Genomic DNA, 22810 nt, shown 5'->3' with positions numbered 1-22810 from the left:
TGTGACATACATAGACACCTTGATGAATGACCTAAAGCGAAATCTAGAGCTAGCAGCAGAGAACCTGCAAGCTCAGAAGGTCAGACAGAAAACATGGTATGACCACAAAGCTAGAGAGAGGCACTTTGACCCAGGGGAGGAAGTGCTTTGGCTTAGGCCCTGCAGAGAGGATAAACTGCAGCTCAAATGGGCAGGACCATATAGGGTCATTTCCAAGATGTCAGACCTGAACTATCTAATAGAGCAGGAGGAGAACCAAGCAAGGAGGGTGGTTCATGTGAATGCCCTAAAACCCTACTACAGAGGGGAACAGAGGGTTTTATTCGCGATAAAAGCAGCTGAGAGTGAGGAAGCTGAATTACCCTTCTGGGAGGGTAGAGGGGAAGTAAAATACAACCCAGAGGAGGTAAAGATCAGTCCTGCACTCACCCAAGACCAGCAGCAAGAACTAAAAATGCTGCTTAGTAAATATCAACAGGTGTTTTCCAACAAGCCGGGGATAGTGAAGGGAGTGATGCATCGGATCCACACAGGGGATGCACCCCCGCAGGCAGTATCCCCATACCGAGTAACGGGACCCTACAGGGACAAGGTGCGGAAGGAGCTGGACGAGATGCTTAGGGAGAACGTAATCGTCCCCTCTTCTAGTCCTTGGTCCTCTCCGATAGTCCTTGTGGACAAGCCTGATGGGAGCATTAGGTTTTGTGTTGATTACAGGAAATTAAACCGTGTAACCACTCCTGATGCCTACCCAATGCCCAGGCTAGACAACCTGATTGAAACCATAGGGGGTTGTCGGTTCATCTCATCATTGGACCTGGTAAAGGGATATTGGCAATTAAGAATTGATCCCAGGGATCAAGAAAAGACTGCCTTTTGCAGCCCTTTTGGTCTCTATGAGTTTCGAGTCCTGAGCTTTGGTCTCAGAAATGCACCAGCCACATTCCAAAGGCTGATGGACCAGACCTTGGCAGGGCTCAGTGACTTTACAGTGGCCTACATTGACGACATAGGGATCTTCAGTAATACCTGGGAAGATCACCTGATACACCTGGAGTTAGTGCTGCAGAGGTTAAGTGCAGCAGGGCTAACAGTAAAGGCCAGCAAGTGTCAGCTGGGTAGCCCAGAAATAAAATACTTGGGTCACATGGTAGGGGGAGGAGTGATAAAACCCCTGGAGGCCAAAATAGAAGCTGTTCGTGATTGGCCTAGACCCAACACCAAGAAAAAGGTCAAATCATTTCTTGGGTTGGTGGGCTACTACAGAAAGTTCATCCCGAGGTTTAGCGAGATTGCGGCTCCGCTGACCGATCTGACGAGGAAGAAGGCTGATGACCGCATCCCGTGGACCAGCGACTGTGAGGCGGCGTTCCAAAGGTTGAAGGAGGCGTTAATCAACTATCCTGTCCTGCGTGCTCCAGACTTCGACCGGAAGTTCATCATCTACACCGATGCGTCTAACAGCGGGGTAGGAGCAGTTCTGTGCCAGGAGGATGAGAATGGTGACCAGCATCCAGTGTCCTACCTGAGTAGGAAACTTCAAAAAGGTGAGAGACATTTGGCAACCGTGGAGAAGGAGTGTTTGGCCATAGTCTACGCGATCCAGAAGGCCAAGCCTTACATCTGGGGAAGACATTTTATTCTGTGTACTGACCATTCACCATTGCAATGGTTAAAGACAATGAAAACCCACAATAGCAAACTTATGAGGTGGGCTTTAAACCTACAGGACTATGACTTTGAAGTGAAGGTGGTCAGAGGGTCAGTGAACTGTGTTGCTGACGCCTTATCAAGAAGACCTGAAGAATGAAGACGGCGAAAGAACATGGACTATATGTGTATATAATGATGACAAAAGTTAAATGTACCTGGTTTTGAATTGGTTTGTATGAATAAAGGTAAATGGATGTAATGTATATGGTAAATGTTTAAAATGCCTAATTGCTATGGTTAACTTAGAGTAAGTATAAGTAAGTATTATATGGTATGTATAACTGTTGTTGTGTATTTTATTCAGGTTGTTTTTTGGTGAAAAGCACGTTAGCTTTCCCCCTACAAAACAACTTATAAAGAGGGGAGGTGTTACATACAGCACTGATGCTACCTGTCTGTCATGGGTTTGGAGGGAAAGTTCCATCCTATGGGGAGTGGAAGGCGGGACATCAGGAGGAGGGGCTGTACTGTATAAATATGTGATGCGTGTGTGGAGAGTTTAGGAGATGCTGAGAGACACTGGGATGTGACGAAGCAGCAGCTGGGAAGAAGAAGCTGTTGTGGGAGTCTGTGTGTCAGACAGGGTACTACTGTGTGTCAGAGTACCAACCTGATAGGTTCAGGTGTCTGTTGGTTAGCCAGAACTGATAGGTTCAGGGTCTGTGCTTCAAGTTAAGGGTTCTGGGTGAACCAAACTGTATGCTTGTATGAGTGAGAAGAAGCCACGTTACTTTATCCTATTCATCTGATTGTTTATTTTTCCCTGTGGGTATTTAAATAAACCTTATTCTTTTTATTGTTTAAAAATCCATCCCTGGTCTGTGTGACTTCTTATAGGGAATGGTTGGTGGCAGCTTAGAGAAACTGTGTGACATATCCCAGTAGGTCTGGGTTTGTCACAGGGGGTACTGGGGATGAAGTCTGCATAGACCTTTTGCTTCTTAAACTCTACCTCCTTCCACAGAGGGATGGAGTGGAGAGCCAGTGGAGAATGCAGGGAGCAACTTTGCAGCTATCAGTGCCTATCCTCAGATCTTTCTTCAGTGTGTTAAGCTAACATAAGCAGGAGTACATTTAAACTTAGGAAGTAAATTTAGTTCTTACATTTCTAAAATCTAATACATAGTTTAAATAAAATTAAAATTGTGTTATTGTCCCATTACCCCTCCCCCCAAAACCTAATTGTGTTGGGTAACTCAGTGTATTTCTAATTTTTACTATTGTTCTCTGACACATAACCATATGACTACCACCATATGTGCATATGTGTTGTTTTCACTTTACCTGTATGCTGGGTTAACATAAATACTGCTTTGGTAAACAGCATCAGAAGGTAAAATGTGGAACCACTAAATGCTAGATGCACATTCACTCAGGGTCAAACTTTTTACAGGAACATAATCATAAATTTAAATGTACTATTCTTCCTATGGCCTGAAATTAGATTCCAGCCTTAGAGGCTTGTTTCTAGAGTCTGTCCTTTTCATCTAGTATTATTTAGCAATAACAGTTTATTTTGTTAACCTGCATATTAAGTGAGTTGAAGTTTATTTAAACAATAAAAGGTATTTGTATACCTAGCTCCAAATGTTGTACAGCCTGGTTATGTGGGAATGACACTGAGTCAATTCATGTCTGTAATAATTGTCTGTCCTTGATTCCACCTGGGTTACATTCAACAACACAAAAGCATCTGTAACAGATCATAGAACCATAAAATAATATAGTTGGAGGGGGCCTAAAAGGCCATCACATCCAACCCCCTGCTCAGTGCAAGAATCCAAATCAAAGTATAGTTGACAAATGGCTGTCTAAATGTCACTTAAATGCCTCCAGTGTTGGAGTACTCACCACCCATATCTATACATGTAGAAAAACTTCAATTAGTCAGTCAGCAGATTTCTATTGTCAGATATGCAGCAGACCATCACTTAAAGAATTTAACAGTTGCAACTGCATTGAGGAGATACAAGTGGCTTCAGTCTTCTGTTACAAGCAGACATCCATTTCACTGTTGAGGAATTATCCTTTGATAAACTGTTCTCTTTAGTGTTGAAACCGATGACAAACATTCCTATGATGATAAACTCAGTAAAAGGACAAAGTGATTGGGCATTAATTAATACCTAACAATGGGCAAACTATCATAAGTGTACTAAATGGTCGAGACAGACAGTCTTAGCAACTCCCAATACCATGATTCCCTAAATATAAATCTTTACCTGCATCTTCTCAAACAAAATTAAATTATGTCCACCACTCATATACAAATGCCAAATTTAAAGTACCAAGTTACAAGAGGAAAGAGATGTGTGAATTCCCCCTCTTCTTATGTTCCTCCATGTGTCTCCAAGCCTGCTTCAGAGGGGTGGGTGATCCTACTAAACACATTTTCGGGCAACATGGAAATCTATAATGGGGGGATAGGAGGGAAGAGTAAAAGGTCCTGTCATGCTAACAGTGTACATTGATCAAAATCTTCCTGTTTTGAAAGTTCTCATCAGAACGTTGTAATCTTGAACCACAGACATCAAGCACAACAGAGTCATTTTGATACTTACTTTACTTGATAGAGTGTGTTTCTTATTCTCCTTGTGCTATGAGATTTAAAAAGTTGTTAATCAGTTTTATAGTGGGCAATTCTTAGCTATAAGTCCCTGTGGCATCCACCCAGATCATGAATATTCATGGAACAAAATGTCTTCCCCATATGTATAGTCCAAGCTTCCGCAAATACCATACAACCACCAGACAATCAATCTATGATGGAAATGTGTCTCTCGCCAGCCTGCAGCTTCTCACTCAGGAACGTCACCGGATGAAGGATCCTGTTGTTCTCCTCCTGGCTCAGCATGGCTTGCAGTCTGATGTGGGATGCCTCTGTGAAGTCAGTGCACCCTCAATGCAAATCTGGTTCTCTCTGGGCAGGACCGGTCATCAGCACAGTCTCCAACCTCTTGAAGGTCTCCTCACAGTCGCTCAACCACTGGATCCTGCCAGCTTTTTAAAATTGGGTTAGGTCTGATAAAGGGGCCTCTATTTCGCTGAAGTTCTGGATAAAGCACATCTCATAGCTAACTAACCTTAAGAATGATCTGTTCTTCCTTGTTGTTGGTCTAGGTCAGCTACTGATTTCTTTAATCTCTGGTGTTAGGGGTTTGATTATGCCTCCCCCATCAATATAGCCTAAATCCTTTAACTTGGAGTTACCCAGCAGACCTTTGCTAGCCTCCACTGTTAATCCAGCCTCATTTAACCTTTAAGTTTATCTATCTATCTATCTATCTATCTATCTATCTATCTATCTATCTATCTATCTATCTATCTATCTATCTATCTATCTATCTATCTATCTATCTATCTATCTATCTATCTATCTATCTATCTATCTATCTATCTATCTATCTATCTATTTATTTTATATCCCACCTATCTGGTCGGTTAAGACCACTCTAGGTGGCTAGAGTTATAGGTGATCTGTCCATGTGAGACTATATTTCCTTATCTCATTTATGTATGCTATCGTGAATTATCTAAGCTTGATCAAGTTCACATGGACCACTCTCTGACTTATGAAATTTACTTCCTTCATCTTGGATTTTATTCTAAAAGGATCTGCCCAGTTTATCTGCATCTCATTTCCTTTTATAGACCTCAGCCTCAGGACTTTGTCTCCTGGAATGAACGATCTTTCTCTGGCCTTTTTTCCTTGCCATAACTTTTGCTTCCCTTGCTGGCTCTGCAAGTTTTCTGCAGCTAATTTCAGAGATTGTTGCAAGGAATTCATTAACTTATTTATGTACTGGATCATTGTCTCTAGGTAGTCTCCCTGCTGTTTCTCCTGTGATAAGCTTGGTTATGAAAGTTCATAAAATGATTTATTGATGGGATTTGTAATCACAAAGTTAGCCAAAATGAATTCATCTTATTTCTGTGTGTGAGTTGAGAGTGGAAATTTCCAAAGTTGATTCCTAGCTGTACATCTGTACTGTCCAGCGTGGCATTATCTCGTAACTAAGCAACCTGGCTAGTACCGGGTAAGGAAGACTAAACAACTTTCCCTGAGCCTCATGGGAACAAGAAAGGAGGAGATTCTACCACGAGGGAGACGGAAGATGGATGCCAACATACAGGACTCGGCATGAACTATCTAATCCAAAGGACAGTAAGCCTGAGTTTTTCCTATTGAGAAAGTTTACTTTGGATTTTCCAGAAGCCTGATGGAATGTTGTTTTGATGATGGACACTAGGACTTGTAGTTTGTTTTAAGATGTAGTGTTTCCTGAAGCCGGAGGGGAGGTCCGCCCCCCCCTTTTCTTTTTGTTAGCTACATGTTTTATTATTTTCGTTTGTTTCAGAGGAATTCTATCTCCTATCAATGGGGATGGGATTGGAAATTGTAAATATGCTTTGCTATGCTTTGCTTAAACTGATTTCTCATAGAACTATACAGTGGTGCCTCGCTTAACGTTTGCTTCGTTTAACGTTTTTTTCGCTTAACGTTTATTTTTTCAGAGGCAGATTGTGCTTCGTATAACGTTTTTCCCTATGGGCGATTTTCGCATAGCGTTTTTGGGACCATGCTTCGCTTAACGTTTTTGGTTTTAGGTCCCCTGCTTCGCTTAACGTTTTTTTGTTTTCAATTTAAAAAGTGTCTTAGAAGGGTCCAAAACGGTTCTAAATGCTTGGATTCGTTAGAGGACCCCTTAAGTCATGTGCAAACCTGATTTGGCTTTGATCTGATGTTTCGTTAATTTTTTGTGAATTTTTGTTTTTTGGCCCATAGGAACCAATGGACCTGTCAAAAAATTAACGAAAGTTCAGATCAAAGCCAAATCAGGTTTGCACACAACTTAGGGGGTCCTCTAACGAACCCAAGAATTTAGAACAGTTGCTGAGTCTTCATTAATTTTTTGTGAATTTTTTCTTCCCCCATAGGAAATAATGGAGCTGTCAGATTTTGACAGCTGTCAAAAGTTGGGGGGAAAAAATTCACCATTAATTAACGAAAAGTCAGATCAAAGCCAAATTAACTTTTGCATCCGTTTTAGAGGGTGCAGAAGCTAATCCAAGCATTTAAAACCATTTTTGACCCTTTTATGACACACTTAATTTTGCAAAAATTGACTTCGCAAAGCCATTGAAACCTATTGAGTCAGCTACAATACATTCCAATGGAGGATACATTGTATCGTTTAACGATGTTTCCTATGGGTTTTTTCGCTTAAGGACGGCAATCCGTGCCTATTGGAACGGATTAACCGGTTTCCAATGCATCTCTATGGGAAATGGTGTTTCGCATAAAGTTTTTTTCGCATAAGGTTTTTTTTTTTGGAACCAATTAAAAACGTTATGCGAGGCACCACTGTATTTTTCTAATAAAAAATGAATATGCCTAACCTCTGTAAGTTAGCTTCTTGAATAGACACAAGCTGTATAACAATTGGCTTATCCAAATTGATGTATTTTACAAGGCCACGTAACTTATCGCTACCAATTTGGGTCCAACTGATTTATGAGTGATAGAAGGATGGAATTCCCTGGTACTCACGTGTGTGGCTTGGTTCTCAATGAAATCGGTCAGACTTGGTGCCAGAGTAAATTTTAGCTACCCTAAGGCAAAACGTACGGACCCAGTTTGCCTGGTAAAGGAGCGATTTACTTTGTAACCTCTCTGCCCGTGGCTGAGCAATTTCTTAGGAAATTGACTTTGCTGGCATCTCCCATTTTTGTTTGTGTAAATCCCCAGGTCCCACAGTTTCCATTCAAATAGCAGTTCAAATGGACTGAACTCAGTGCTTTCCTGGGGTACAGATTGGGTTGCATATACCCAGGGTTGTAGTTTGTGATCCCAGTCATTGGGGTTTTCAGCAGCATAAACTCTGATCATTCGCATTAGGGTCTCATTAAATTTCTCCCCTAATCCATTTGTCTGAGTATGGTATGGGGAAGAAGTGATATGAGCTATGCCACAAAGTTGCCACAGACTTTTCATTGATCTGGAAGTGAGTAATATTCCCCTTCTAGTTACTTTAGGTAATGGTCCCATGATGTCCAGGCTTATGCATTCCAAAGGGGTTGATATAATTGATAAAGTGTACAATTTAGCTTTAGTTTTGTCATTGCCAGTGCCATGCCTCTGGCATATTTCACAGCTTTGACAATATGACCTTATTTGCTTCCCCATCCCAGGCCAGTAAAAATTTTGCGCTATCCTTTGCTTTGTGTGTGTGATTCCCAAGTGTGCAGCAAAGGTATCTGTATGTCCCTTTTCTATTATCTTTTCCCTGTACTTAAAAGGGATGACCAGTTGTCTGTGGATGCTTTCCCCTCCCCTCTTTGGATTTAACAGGACCTCCCTATATAACAGATCTTTGTCCACAAAGAATCTTTCAGGGGACTCAGGGGTTATTGGTCCTCCCCTGGCCAATTTAAAGCATTGTTGTAATTTAGAATCCTGTCTTTGTTCTTGTGTAAAACTGTTTTCATGAGGATTTCTTAGATTCACTACCTCAGCTAGTTCATCTGCTTCATTTTCTCCTATTTCTTCATCAGAGACCTCACATTGTTCTTCAGGTGTTGCTATCTTTCCTATCTGGGAGCGAGTAGTTATTAAAACACTCTTAACATGCTCAGATAAATCTAACCCAATCAAACAAGGGGTAGGAATTTGAACTGTGATGCCTACCTTCCACATTCCATTCCACCCTTGATATTTTATATGTACTTTAGCCATGGGCAGAGTAATTAATTCAGTCCCTATCCCTTTTATGGTTATCTGTTCATTTTTCATGATGTCTCCCTGAGGGACAATATCAGAATGACATAGAGTTACTTGAGAGCATGAGCCTCTCAAAGGTAGATACTTAGTATTATTTATATAAATAGTTTCTCCAGAGCAACGGAGCAGCTCCATGTTGCTTTCAATAAAATAACATTGCACAACATTGGCTAAAGGAGGCTGTTTTTCTGGCTTTTGGCTCTAGCAGTCACTGCGCCATTTTAACTGTCTCAGTGTTCTCCCACTGCAGTTGTATACAGTACACTTTCTTGGGCACCCTCCCTTTCTGTAGACTAAAGTCTTTATTCTTTGATATTTGACATTGCGAAATGAAATGCTGTTTTCTCCATAACACATTTTTGGGGCCCTTTGTTCAAAGAAAGGGGGCTTGTCTCCCTTCCCTTCACTGCTTTTGTACTTCTGTTGATTTTTCTCTGAGGGTTTGTCCCTAAAATGGCTTCCAGTTGTCTGTTTCTGGGGTAATCCCTGGGCTCTTTCTTTCTGTCCTCCCAGTTTCTACCACCAAATTTTAACTCAGAAAATTTTGGGTTTTTGGTTTCTGAAATATAATCAGCCATCTCACTCACCTGCTGAACTGTTTTAAGCTATTTATCTCTGACTAAATATCTTAGTTCTCCAGGTAGAACTGAATAGAAATGTTCTAGCCTTATTATATTTTTCAACATTAGCTTGTTCCAACCATTTTTCCAGATATCTGACTAGTTTGGCTCCTCACTGGGAATATTTCAGGTTCCTTTGTCAATGCTCTAAACTTTCTCCTGAGGTGTTCAGCATTGATTCCAAATCTTGCGGAAACCAGTTTTCTAAAAGCCTCATATTCTCTTGCTTGATCTTGGGGCTTTTGGGAATAGATCTCAGCAACTTCCCCACTTATATGCTGTGACAAACCCAGACCTACTGGGATATACCACAGTTTCACTAAGCTGCCACCAACCATTCCCTATAAGAAGTCACACAGACCAGGGATGGATTTTTAAACAAATAAAAGAACAAGGTTTATTTACATAACACACAGGGAAAATAAAATGATCAGGTGAATAAGATATAGTAACGTGGCTTAGTCTCATTCATACATGCACACAGTTTAGTTCACACAGAACACTTAACTTGAAGCACAGACCCTGAACCTATCAGTTCTGGCTAACCATACAGACACCTGAACCTATCAGGTTGGTACTGACTGACACACAGTAGTACCCTGTCTGACACACAGACTCCCACTCAAGCTTCTTCTCTCAGCTCTTCCCCCAGCTTCTCCTCCAGCTCTGCTAAACTTCACACAGGCTTCACATATATATACAGTACAGCCCCTCCTCCTGATGTCCCGCCTTCCACTCCCCATAGGATGGAACTTTCCCTCCAAACCCATGACAGACAGGTAACATCAGTGCTGTATGTAACACCTCCCCTCTTTATAAGTTGTTTTGTAGGGGGAAAGCTAAGGTGCTTTTCACCAAAAAAACAACCTGGACCCAAAACAAACAAAAACAGTCATATAATAACATACAATACCATACTTACTTATACTTACACTCTACTAGGCATTTAAACATTTACCATTAACAATACATCAAGTTACCTTTATTCATACAAACCAACACGTTTAATAAACAGACACATTTGACTTTTTGTCATCAAAATATATACATAGTCCATGTTTCCTTCGCCGTCTTCATTCTTCAGGTCTTCTTGACAAGGCGTCAGCAACACAGTTCACTGACCCTCTGACCACCTTCACTTCAAAGTCATAGTCTTGCAGGTTTAAAGCCCACCTCATAAGTTTACTATTGTGGGTTTTCATTGTCTTTAACCATTGCAGTGGTGAATGGTCAGTGCACAGAATAAAATGTCTTCCCCAGATGTAAGGCTTGGCCTTCTGGATCGCGTAGACTATGGCCAGGCACTCCTTTTCCACGGTTGCCAAATGTCTCTCACCTTTCTGGAGTTTCCTACTCAGGTAGGACACTGGATGCTGGTCACCATTTTCATCCTCCTGGCAAAGAACTGCTCCTACCCCGCTGTTAGACGCATCGGTGTAGATGATGAACTCCCGGTCGAAGTCTGGAGCACGCAGCACTGGATAGTTGATGAGGGCCCCCTTCAACCTCCGGAACGCCTCCTCACAGTCACTGGTCCACGGGATGCGGTCATCAGTCTTCTTCCTCGTCAGATCGGTCAGCGGAGCCGCAATCTCGCTAAACCTCGGGATGAACTTTCTGTAGTAGCCCACCAACCCAAGAAATGATTTGACTTTTTTCTTGGTGCTGGGTCTGGGCCAATCACGAACTGCTTCTATCTTGGCCTCTAGGGGTTTTATCACTCCTCCCCCTACCATGTGACCCAAGTATTTTATTTCTGGGCTACCCAGCTGCAGTTTGTTCTCTTTGCAGGGCCTAGGCCAAAGCACTTCCTCCCCTGGGTCAAAGTGCCTCTCCCTGCCTTCCTGGTCATCCCAAGCTTTCTTTCTGACCTTTTGAGCTTGCAGGGTCTCTGCTGCTAGCTCTAGGTTTCTCTTTAGGTCAATCCTTAAAGAGTCTATGTATGTCACAACGTCTTGTGGGTCATCCTGGGTGATCTGCCCCCAATTTTGTTTGATCAAATCAAGGGGCCCTTTCACCCTTCTCCCAAACAAAAGTTCAAACGGACTGAACCCGGTACTGGCTTGTGGCACTGATCAATAAGCAAACAAAAGGGATTGCAGCTTCTGGTCCCAATTGTTTGGATTCTCTGCCAAGTAAGCCCTAATCATGCGCATTAGAGTTCCATTGAACTTCTCAGTTAACCCATTACTTTCAGGGTGATAGGCAGTGGTTTCCTTGTGCTTAATTCCACAGATTTGCCATAACCGTTTCATGAGCTTCGATGTGAACGATGCACCCAAATCTGTGATTATTTCTGAGGCAAATCCCATCCTGGACATATACCCCACCAAGGCATCTGCCACTGTGTTAGTTTCAATGTTAGTCAAGGGAATGGCTTCAGGGTGCCTCGTGGCATGGTCCACAATGGTGAGAATGAACCTGTTCCCCCTCTTTGTGGCCTTGGGCAAAGGTCCCACAATATCCACCCCTATGCATTTGAACGGAGTGTCAATCACAGGCAAAGGGCACAACTTTGCTTTGGTCCTGTCGCGGCTATTCCCCTGCCTTTGACACACATCACATTGTTTACAGAACTCCCTGATCTGCTTCCCTATGTCAGGCCAGTAAAAATTCTGTGTGATTCTCTGCTGTGTTTTGTTCACCCCTAAGTGCGCAGCAAACATGTCAGAGTGCCCCCTTTGTGAGATCATGGGGCGATACTTTTCAGGTACCACTAGCTGACTTCGGATCCCATCTCCCCCTTTTGAGATATTCCTCAGGGTCTCTCTATACAAAATCCCCTTTTTCTCTAGAAATCTCACTGGGGTTTCAGGTGTTAGCTGGGCGTCAGTCACCTGTTCAAAACACTTTTGGAGAGTGGCGTCTGCCTTTTGCTCTTGGCCAAATCGGCTGTCTGTGGTTAATGTTTCCACCACAGCTTCTGAACTCCCCTCTACTTCCGTCTCTGGCTCATCAGTACCCCCCTGAACTGTCCCCGTGGTGGCTTGTGAACGTGTAATCACTAGCACCCGTTTCACATGTTCAGCCAGGTCATTTCCCACGAGCACGGCTGCTGGCAGAGTCGATGAAATCACTAGCCGCCAAACTCCCCTCCAGCCTTGAAAGTTCACAGGTACCTCCGCTACTGGCAGTGAGATCACCTGCCCCTCAATCCCTGCCACCTTCATGCTCTCATTTGGGATTATATATTCCCTAGGAATAATATCTGGATGGCACAGGGTCACCTGGGAACAAGTGTCCCTCAACCCCCGATACTGATGGTCAAGTATTCCTACGTCCACCCCTGCTGTTTCAAACAACTGAGAATCTGTTCTCACGAGCAAGCAGCGCCTGACCTCCACAAGGGGACCATTTTCCTCAGCCTGATCAGCAGATGTAACTGTTCCAGATTGAGTAGCCATGGCAACAGGCTCCCTCAGTGACAAGGGGCTTTGCTCTTTCTGGACACAGAACACAGCTTTTGGCTTGGTTCCACTCGATTCCTGAGGCACAATTCCTTTTAGCTGCTTTAATTTCTCACACTCTGAGATTAGATGGCCCTTTCCTTGACAGAAATAACATTTTCTGCTGTACTTGGAGTCTTTCTCATCTGGTTTTGGTTTTCCCTCCAAAATCTGAGGTCTTGGTTTCATGTCTGAGGGCTTCCCTTCACCATGGGCCCCTCCCCCTTGCTGGCTTTTCCCTGGTCCCTGAGAGTACTTGCTGTAGGTTTCTTTAGGTTTCCCCATCGATTTCCCCTCACCCAAGGGCTTTCTTATTTGGGAAATAAAATCTGCGATCTCGGCTGCTTCTGCCACAGATTTCGGTTTCCTTTCCCTCACCTGGAATTTCAGTTCCCCATGCAGGACTGAATAGAACTGTTCCAGCGCTATCAAGTCTTTGAGCTGCTGAAAGGTCTCTGTCCCCTCCTGAGATAGCCATTTCTCTAGCAGCCTCACCAATTGGGCCCCCACTTGGGTAAAAGTCTGCTCTGGTTTCTTGGTGATTGACCTGAATCTTTGCCTCAGCTGTTCCGCATTTATCCCATGTCTGGCAAACACCAGTTTTTTAAACTCTGCAAAATCTTTCATCAGTTCCTCAGGCATCTCGGCATAGACTTCTGCCAGGCTGCCACTGATTAAAGATCGCATGATGGTCATCTTCTCAGTTTCCCTTACTGAGAAGTCCACAAACGCTCTTTCCACTAAGGAAAAGAACACCTCAGGGCAATCTCCCTTGTGGTATACAGGGAATTTCTTCAGGTCAGTCTTAGACAATTGGCCCCCCTCAGAATCTCTATTGTTATTATTGTTCTGATTCATCAGTTCCAATTTTCTTAACTCAAACGCCATTCTTTCTTTTTCCAGAGCAATTTTCTCTCTCTCCCTCTCCATTCTCTCTTCTCTTTCCATTTTCTCTATTTCAAATTGCCTTTGTTTCTCTCTTTCCCTTTCCTCCATTTCCCTCACCCTCAGTTCATGCTGTTGGGCTATGAGCAATTTTCTGAGTTCTGGGTTCTGTTCTCCCGTGCTGTCACCTTGCACTGAGCCAAATTCATCCTCAGAACCTTGGTCAACCTGGGGGTCTTTCACTTCACCCATTTCTGCCATTTGGCTTCGAGTCAAGGGCATAATCCCCCCTCAGAACAGGCTGCTTTCAAAAGTCAAGCCTCAAAATAAAGCGACCACTTTTTTTTCTTTTGCCTCAGAACCAGCTTTCTATAGATTGCTGCTGTTCTCCAGCACTAACTTGCAACAGTTGCGAGCCAGAGTCTACCCCCCTCTGCTATGCCTCGCAGCAGGCAGGCTAGATCACTGCTACTACACAGTTTTGCCTCAGCTTTTTTCCCGCCAAAACAGGCTGCCTCAGAGCTCCCTAATCTAGTCCCCAATCTGAGGTTACACGTTCTTCTACTAGCGCACCTCCCCGTGAGGTACACCTAGAAGATTACCTACGCGCCTCAGATTGTCCCTGACTAGACCCCCCTTGCTCTGGGCACACTTGCCAAGGCTTTGCTGGACCACTGGACAACTGGACCAGTCGTATCCCACACGCTGGACACCAATCAATGTGACAAACCCAGACCTACTGGGATATACCACAGTTTCACTAAGCTGCCACCAACCATTCCCTATAAGAAGTCACACAGACCAGGGATGGATTTTTAAACAAATAAAAGAACAAGGTTTATTTACATAACACACAGGGAAAATAAAATGATCAGGTGAATAAGATATAGTAACGTGGCTTAGTCTCATTCATACATGCACACAGTTTAGTTCACACAGAACACTTAACTTGAAGCACAGACCCTGAACCTATCAGTTCTGGCTAACCATACAGACACCTGAACCTATCAGGTTGGTACTGACTGACACACAGTAGTACCCTGTCTGACACACAGACTCCCACTCAAGCTTCTTCTCTCAGCTCTTCCCCCAGCTTCTCCTCCAGCTCTGCTAAACTTCACACAGGCTTCACATATATATACAGTACAGCCCCTCCTCCTGATGTCCCGCCTTCCACTCCCCATAGGATGGAACTTTCCCTCCAAACCCATGACAGACAGGTAACATCAGTGCTGTATGTAACATATGCGTTCTTAAAATGACCATTTTCTCTGATTCTCTCACATAATAATCCCAGCATGCTCTCTCAAACAGGATTAAGAATGCTTTGGGGCAATCACCTTTTCTAAATTGAGGGAATTTCTTAAGGTCCACTTTTGAGATCCCCTCAGCTGCTGAATTTTTACTGTTGTTACCGTTTAGAGATGCCAATTCTATTTTTTTTCATTTCCAATGGGTATTCCATTTCTTTTGCTCTCATTTCCAGTTGTCTCTTTTTTGCTTCAGCTCTTTCTTTTATCTCTAACTGTCTGGCTTCTGCCTCAGCCCTAGTCTTTATTTCTAACTCTCTGGCTTCAGTCTCAGCCCTAGTCCTTATTTCTAACTGTCTGGCTTCAGCCTCAGCTTTGAGCTGTAATACTTTTAATTTAAATTCCTGCTGTAACCTCCATCTTTCAAATTCTTGTGAGGTTAATCCAGTTTCTCCCCTTAAGGTTTCATCATCCTGAGCCTCCCCTTGCTCTATCATTTCCAAGGGGGAGGTATATGGCAGAATGCCTGCGTCACTCCTGTCCATCATATGGAGTTCAAGTGCAGGAGCCTATGATAGGACAGGAGGGGTGGAGTTAGAGTGATAGTTGGGGAGTTAGAGGACAGTTAGAGAGTTAGCGAATGGAAGAGAGACTTTGAATTGAGAGAGTTAAGACAGAAATTGGAAAGTTGGAGTGTTATAGAGAATAGTAAAGAGTTAAAAGGAATAGAGAATAGATAGATAGTCAAAGAATATTGTTAAAGTGGTTATTGGGAATAAAAGCACATACAAGCTAACGTGTAATCAAATCAATCCAATTTTATGAATGATCCTCAACAACTGTGATTTACTTCTGTGATTTACATACCAACTAAATGATCATTAAAACCTGTTGCATTGGCAGCACAGTTGTGAGATATACAGTGGTGCCTCACTTAGCGACGTTAATCCGTTCCGGAAAAAACATCGCTAAGTGATTTAATCGTTAAGCGATTTTTGAAAGCCCATAGAAATGTATTAAAACACATTTAATGCGTTCCTATGGGCTTCAAAACTAACCTTAAGCGAAGATCCTCCATGGGACGGCCATTTTCGGTGCCTCTTAAGGGAGGCAAAACAGCGGGTGACCATTTTGAAACCGCCTATCAGCTGTTCAAGAAAAGTTCCCGGACCCTTTTTAAACTTTGCATTGCAAAAGCGAGAAGGAGCAATGTTCTCATCTGCTCTCCTTGTCGAGGGAGCTATTTCTTCTTCTCTCTTTTTTTCTCTCCTGCCTGCCTGAGCCCACCACTGCTTTCCTCCATCGAGTGTGTGGTGTGTGCGTTTGCGCGCACGCGTGTGTGTGTGAGTGCACCTTCCCCTTCCCCTCGCCCCAACGGAGCCCAAGGCCAGATGGCCGGGATTGGCCGCCAAGGGCTCTGAGCTCCGCCCGCTTGAACCTGGCTTGGAAGCAAGTGAGAAGGAAGGGAAGGGGAAAAAGAAGGAAGGCAGGGGAGGCGAGGAGAGCGGGGCCGCGCTCCCTGCGCTGCCTAGTCTGGAGTGGGAGCCTGGTAGCGGCAGAGCAGCAGCAGCAGGAACAGGAGCAGCCACGACCAGAGCCTGCTGGTCTGAGGAGTCAGCCTCGGAGCCCTCTCTGCTCCGTGGGTGCACGTTCCCCTTCCCCTTGCTCCAACGGAGCCCAAGGACGGCCAGGATTGGCTGCCAAGGGCCCTGAGCTCCGCCCGCTTGAAAGAGAGCGAGACAGCGAGAAGGAAGGGAAGGGGAAAAAAAGAGAAGGCAGGGGAGGCAAGGAGAGAAGAGCGGGGCCGAGCTCCCTGCACTGCCTAGTCTGGAGTGGCAGCCTGGCAGTGGCGGAGCAGCCGCCACCGGAGCCTGCTGGTCTGAGGAGGAGTCAGCCCCGGAGCCCTCTCTGCTCCTTTAAGGCAAGGCAGGCAGGGGGCTCGCAAGAGGCACCCCTCGCGAGGAGGGGGGGAGGACAGACTTCAGGCTAGAAGGCAAAAGGGGGAAGCCAGCGGAGGAGAGAGCGGCCGGTGGTGGTGGTGGGGACTCCCAGTGGAGGCTGGGCTTCCACGGGATCCCTGGGATGAGAGGCTCCCCCTTAGCTCCCCGCCGGGTGGATCCTGCCACCTCCTCCCGGACGTGCAAGGGTCGCTTTGCCATGATCACAAAGCAATTTATCCCCATAGAGTCCATTGCTAACCGATTGCTCTGGCAATGGCCAAAACCCCATCGTTAAGCGATTTCATCGTTAAACGGCATGATCGGTAAGCGAGGCACCACTGTATTTGGTATATTGTGGACTAGATCCACTGGTAGCAGTGCATAAAGAGGCAACACATCCTGAGGGTGGACCTGTGTTTGGGGAGAAGAAACAAGGGACACTAGGGGGACATGGCAAAGTGGTGGCAAGTGGTGGGATGTGATTAAAAGTCTAGTAAGCCTAAGAAAAAAGTGAATTTTCTGAGTTTAATGGACCTGTTAGTCTGGGACTGTCAAGAAGGGGTGGGAAACCCTCTAGAGTTCTTATCGAAAAGCTTAGAAGGGACTCCTGATTGCAGACCTGGGAAAAGACTAAGGACAAGAAAAGGCTCTGAGGAAAATTCAGTGGTTTAAGGTTACCTCACGCTTTAAAGACCAGTAGGCTAGCTTGAGATCCCAAGCTCTAAGGAGGGAGCACTGAGGGGACAAGTCAAAGCCAGGGTCATAAATATAGCTAAGACTGGAACCAACAGGGGCTTAAATAAAATAAACAATTCTGAACAATTTCAGTGTCTGGAGGCAAAAAGTGAAACAGTGTCTCAGACCAAGGGACTGGCTGGGTGTCAGAAGAAAAATATAGTAACTATCCATGGCTGCCAATGGAGAGCTACAGAATAACTCTCTCTCTCTAACGCAGAAAAGGAAAAAAAAGTGCTTTAAACTGAGGCTTGACTGCCTATCTCAATAGAAGTGACCAATTTGTCCAAATAAATCCAATTAAACATGCTTTCTAAAAGAGGGAAGAAGGTAGCAAGGGAGGGGTCAGATCCCATAGAGTTACCTCACGAAGAGGGGAGCCCTCATAAAATAACTGAGCAAGATGAGACTGAGGAAGAGGATGCCTCAAGGGGAGAAACTGGGTTAACCTCCCAAGAATTTGAAAGATGGAGGGTGCAACAAGAATTTAAATTAAAGGAGTTAGAAATAAGAACTAGGGCTGAGGCTGAAGCCAGAGAAATGGCTATGGAACAAGAAAAGAGACAAATGAAGTATCAATTAGAACGGAAAAGATTATAATTTGAGTCACTAAATAATAATAATAACAACAACAATAATAATGAAAATGGAAAAATAGATCTTAAGAAATTCCCTCAATTTAGAAAGGGTGATTGTCCAGAAACATTCTTAATCTCTTTTGAGCAAGTGTCTTGGGATTTTAACGTAAAATCAGAAGAACGTATGGTTGCATTAAGGTCCCAGATAAGTGGACATTATGCCCAAATGCCCTTAGATCAAGCCAGAGATGATGAGGCTTACTGGAAATTGGTTTTCTCGAGGTTTCAGATCAATGTGAACACCTGAGGTGAAAATTTTGAGCATTGATTAAAAAGCCTGAGGAATCATATTCTCAATTGGGGGCAAATCTAATCAGATATTTGGAAAAATGGCTAGAGCAGGCTAATGTTGAGACATTAGAAGATATGAAAACCATTATAGGGTTAGAACAATTTTATTCGGTTCTGCCAGGAGAATTGAGGTACTTAGTCAGAGACAAAAAGCCCAAGAATGTACAGGAGGCAAGTGAAACAGCTGACTATATAACAGATATCAAAAACCCCAAATTCTCTAAGGTGAAATTTGGCAGGAAAAGCTGGGACGACAGAAAGAAAGAGTCCAGGGATTACGTCAAGCACAATCAGGCAAATGGAAGCCACTTTAGAGGCAAGTCCTCAGAGCAGAGCCAACAGAGATATAAGAGCTATGAAGGGAAGGGGGACAAGTCACCATATTTTGAACATAGAGTCCCTAAAACCTGCTATGGGTGCAGAGAAAAAGGACATTTTATTGCCCAATGCCAGACCACAAGAAATAGAGAGATTGGTCAGCAAAAAGGCATGGGAAGTCAGCTCAAGAAAGTGTACTCTGTACAACAAAAGAGAGCAACCACTGAGGCAAGGGAAATGGGTGCCATAACCCCAGTAACTGCTAGAGCAGAGAGCCAGGAACAACAACCATGACACCTGCCTTTGGCAAAAGTGATTGATTGATTGATTGATTGATTGATTGATTGATTGATTGATTGATTGATTGATTTGAATTGATTTGTATCCTGCCCATCTGGTCTGGTTGACCACTCTGGGCGGCTTCCAATAAAAGTATTTGTCATGGAACATACAAATATTACAATCAATTAAAACACATACAATAATAGAACAATAAGGAAAAGGGAAAAGAAGAGAGAGAAAGTTAAATATTGACAGGAGGGAAGGCCTGAACATATAACCATGTTTTTAATTGACTCTTGAAAGTGTCCAGTGTAGGGGCCGCACGAATCACCAGAGGAAGGTTATTCCAGAGGCGAGGAGCCACCACCGAGAAGGCCCGGTTTTGTGTCCTTTCCTTCCGGGCCTCCCGTGGCGTTAGGCTCCTCAGCCTCACCTCCAGGCTCGTGCGGGTGATCCAAATAGATCTAGGTGGGAGTAGGCATTCCGCCAAATACCGAGGTCCTAAACCGAGGTCCTTATCCAGTCTTATTTTATTGAAAGTAACCAGGAGCTTCTTTGCTGTTCTGGGGAAGTTATTTGTTTGTTTGTTTGTTTGTTTGTTTGTTTGTTTGTTTGTTTGTTTAATTTATATGCTGTCCACATTACCCAAAGGTCTCTGGGCGGCTTACAACATTTAAAATACAATAAAATTTAGAACAATTAAAATACAATTAAAATATATATAAAAATTGCCATCAGACCCACAGCTAATATTATTTCAATTAAAAGCCTTCTGGAACAGGAAGGTTTTGACCTGGCGCGGAAATGTCATCAGAGTCGGGGCCAGACGAATCTCAGTCGGGAAGGCATTCCATAGTCTGGGGGCAGCTGCTGAAAAGGCCCTTTGTCTACAAGCCGTCCCTCTTACCTCCTTAAGGGACGGCTCTTTCAAAAGGGGCCCCTGGCTAGATCTTAACTGCCAGGTAGGTTCATATGGAAGGAGGCGGTCCTTCAGATATCCAGGGCCCAAGCCGTTTAGGGCTTTATATGTCAAAACAAGCACTTTGAATTGGGCCCGGGCAGCAACTGGTAGCCAATGTAACTTATACAGAATCAGCTTGATATGTTCCCTGGCGGCTGCACCACTCACCAGCCGTGCAGCTCAATTCTGGACCAGTTGTAGTCGCCAGACCATCTTCAAAGGCAGCCCCACGTAAAGCGCATTGCAGTAATCTATGAGGGATGTTACCAGTGCATGTGTAACTATCATGAGACTCTGCTCGTCCAGGTAGGGCCGTAGCTGGTATAATTTCTGCAGCTGAAGGAAGGCGCCCCTGGCCACCGAGTCCACCTGGGCTTCCAGTGTTAGACTGGGGTCCAGGAGCACCCCCAAGCTGCGGACCCTGTCCCTTAGGGGGAGTGTAACCCCATTCAGGGCAGGGAAATGGCCCTCCAGCCTGTCCGGTGAAGCACCCACTAACAGCACTTCCGTCTTGTCAGGATTGAGTTTCAGTTTATTAACCCTCATCCAGTCCATTATCAGGTCCAGACACGAGTTCAGCACAGAAACTGCCTCACCTGGATTGGTGGAAAACGAGAGGTAGAGCTGAGTATCGTCAGCATATTGCTGACTCCTCAGCCCAAACCTCCTGATGACCTCTCCCAGCGGTTTCATGTAGATGTTGCAGCATGGGGGACAGTATTGAGCCCTAAGGAACCCCATGACATAACTGCTATGGGGCAGAGCAACTGTCCCCCAGCACCACCCTCTGGACACGGTCAGCCAGGAAGGAGTGGAACCACCGTAAAGCGGTGCCCCCAACTCCCAACCCAGCCAGCCAATCCAGAAGGACACCATGGTCGATGGTGTCGAAAGACGCTGAGAGGTCCAGGAGTATCAACAGGGTCACACTCCCCCTCTCTCTTTCCCGGCAAAGGTCATTGTACAGGGCGACCAAGGCAGTCTCCATACCAAAACCAGGCCTGAAACCCCATTGAAATGGATCCAGAAAATCCGTTTCATCCAGCAGCACCTGGAGTTGCCCAGCCACAACCCGCTCCAACACTTTGCCCAAATAAGGGAGGTTCGCCACTGGTTGGTAGTTGACCACCAGCCTTGGGTCCAGGTTAGGCTTTTAAAAGACTGGTCGAATTACCGCCTCTTTCAAGGCGGTAGGGACCACTCCCTCTCTCAAAGAGGCGTTCACAGCCTCCTGGACCCAGGCGTGAACCCCCCTGGCTGATCTTCCAATTAGCCAGGATGGGCAAGGGTCGAGCGGAGTGGTGGTAGAATGGAAAGATCGAAGCACCCTGTCCACATCCTCAGGTCTCAACAATTGAAACTCATCCATTAATACTTGACCTAAGCACGGCGCACTGGATACATCCTCTGATTTTGCAGTAACTGTGGAGTCCAACCCACTGCGAATCAGAGCGATTTTCCCCTCAAAATGGATGGCAAACTCATTGCAGCGAGCTGATGAGCAGTCCGGGACCTCCACTGGATTTCCCGGTTGAAGAAGATCCCGGACCACCCGAAACAGCTCTGCTGGACAACATTCTGAGGAAGCGATACGGCTGGAGAAATATTGCCATTTCGCCAGCCGTATTGCCACGAAATAGGCCTGATAATGGGTTCTAAGTCGTGTTCGATTGGACTCCCAGTGGGATTTCCTCCACCTGCGCTCCAGCTGTCTCCCCTCTCGCTTCATTGCCCACAGTTCAGAAGTATACCAAGGAGCTGTCTGGGCTCGGTGAGCAGGGATTGCTTAGGCGCAATCGTGTCAACTGCCCAGGTCATCTCCCTATTCCATAGGGCAGTGGTCCTCAACCTTGGGCCTCCAGATGTTCTTGGACTTCAACTCCCAGAAATCCTGGCCAGCAGAGGTGGTGGTGAAGGCTTCTGGGAGATGTAGTCCAAGAACATCTGGAAGCCCAAGGTTGAGGACCACTGCCATAGGGTGACCTGAGCTTCGACAGGAGCGCCAACCATATCAGACTGATAATCCCCCAGAGCATTCAGGAATCCATCTGGATCCATTAGTTTCCGAGGGTGGATCATCTTAATAGATCCCCCACCCTTGCAGAGGGGAGAAGAAGCTAATAGACTAAACTTGACCAGGAAGTGGTCTGACCATGACAATGGGGTCACAACAAACCCCTCCACATCCAAACCACCATCTTCCAGTCCCGTTGAGAAAACCAGGTCCAAGGTATGGCCCTTCTCATGCGTCGGGCTGATGACACATTGAAACAGCCCCATGGTTGTCATGGTGGCCATGAAGTCATGACCCACCCCAGTCAAGGCAGCCTCGGCATGGATGTTGAAGTCCCCCAGCACCAATAGCCTGGGAGTCCTCAACACCAGGTCCGAGACTACCTCCGTCAGCTCAGGCAGGGAGACTGTTGGTACGCAGCAGGGTGGGCGGTACACCAACAGAATCCCTAATCTGTCTCGCAAGCCCAACACACAATACAGGCCCTCAAGATCTCCTCTCAAAGGGATAGGAAGCCTGGTCAAGGAGATAGAACTCCTATAGACTATAGCAACTCCCCCTCCCCGACCCTCTGAGCGACATTGGTGCTGGACTGTGTACCCAGGCGGACACAGCTGGGAGAGGGGAACACCACCCTCCTCTTCAACCCAGGTCTCAGTAATGCACGCCAGGTCAGCACCCTCATCCAGAATTATATCATGGATGAGGGCAGTTTTATTTTGTACTGACCTGGTGTTCATCAACAGCACCGTGTGGCTCGAGGGTTTGCTGATATGGTCCCCTGATACCATCTGGTTGGGGGTAGGACTAGAAGACAGGATAGATGTAAGATATCTAACCTCTCTTCTCCTACGCAGGCATGTTCTACCCCCACCACCATTCCTTCCCCTACCCAGCACCACCTCAATGGCTGCCCCCTCCAACACCCTCCCCCTT

At 45.2% G+C, this 22810-nt stretch overlaps 1 long non-coding RNA gene across 1 annotated transcript in view; it reads left to right on the top strand.

Moving 5' to 3' along the window:
• Positions 1-5785: 5785 nt before the first annotated feature.
• Positions 5786-22810, top strand: part of LOC110081099 (uncharacterized) — a 64714-nt gene continuing 47689 nt past the window's right edge. Inside the window, exon 1 of the long non-coding RNA XR_002300910.3 lies at positions 5786-5878. This is a non-coding gene — a long non-coding RNA (uncharacterized LOC110081099). The remainder of the gene's footprint in view (positions 5879-22810) is intronic.

Source organism: Pogona vitticeps, chromosome 2 (assembly GCF_051106095.1).
Source record: "Pogona vitticeps strain Pit_001003342236 chromosome 2, PviZW2.1, whole genome shotgun sequence".
NCBI classification, from domain to species: domain Eukaryota; kingdom Metazoa; phylum Chordata; class Lepidosauria; order Squamata; family Agamidae; genus Pogona; species Pogona vitticeps.
The sequence above is the reverse complement of the archived record's forward strand: the minus strand, read 5'-3'. Positions and strand labels throughout refer to the sequence as shown.